Source organism: Plasmodium gonderi (genome assembly GCF_002157705.1).
Source record: "Plasmodium gonderi DNA, contig: Pgo-contig_725, whole genome shotgun sequence".
NCBI lineage: Eukaryota > Apicomplexa > Aconoidasida > Haemosporida > Plasmodiidae > Plasmodium > Plasmodium gonderi.
In genome coordinates, this window is record NW_021629487.1 from 1 (window position 1) to 257 (window position 257).

The window sequence follows — 257 nt, forward strand, 5'->3', positions numbered from 1 at the left end:
GAAAAAAAACATATATAATTGTGTGAAAATATTATTAATAATTGAGTCACTCGCAATGAGTATAACATATAAATGGACTGAGTTATACAATCTAAATGTTTAGGCACAATACCTTGATATTTTATTAACATTTTTTTACATATGATACAATAAATGACAAAAACAAGAAATATTATTTAAGTCATATTATATGTGATGAATAATTACAGTTTGTTTTATGTATATATCAAAATTTTTGAAATAATGTTAAATGTATA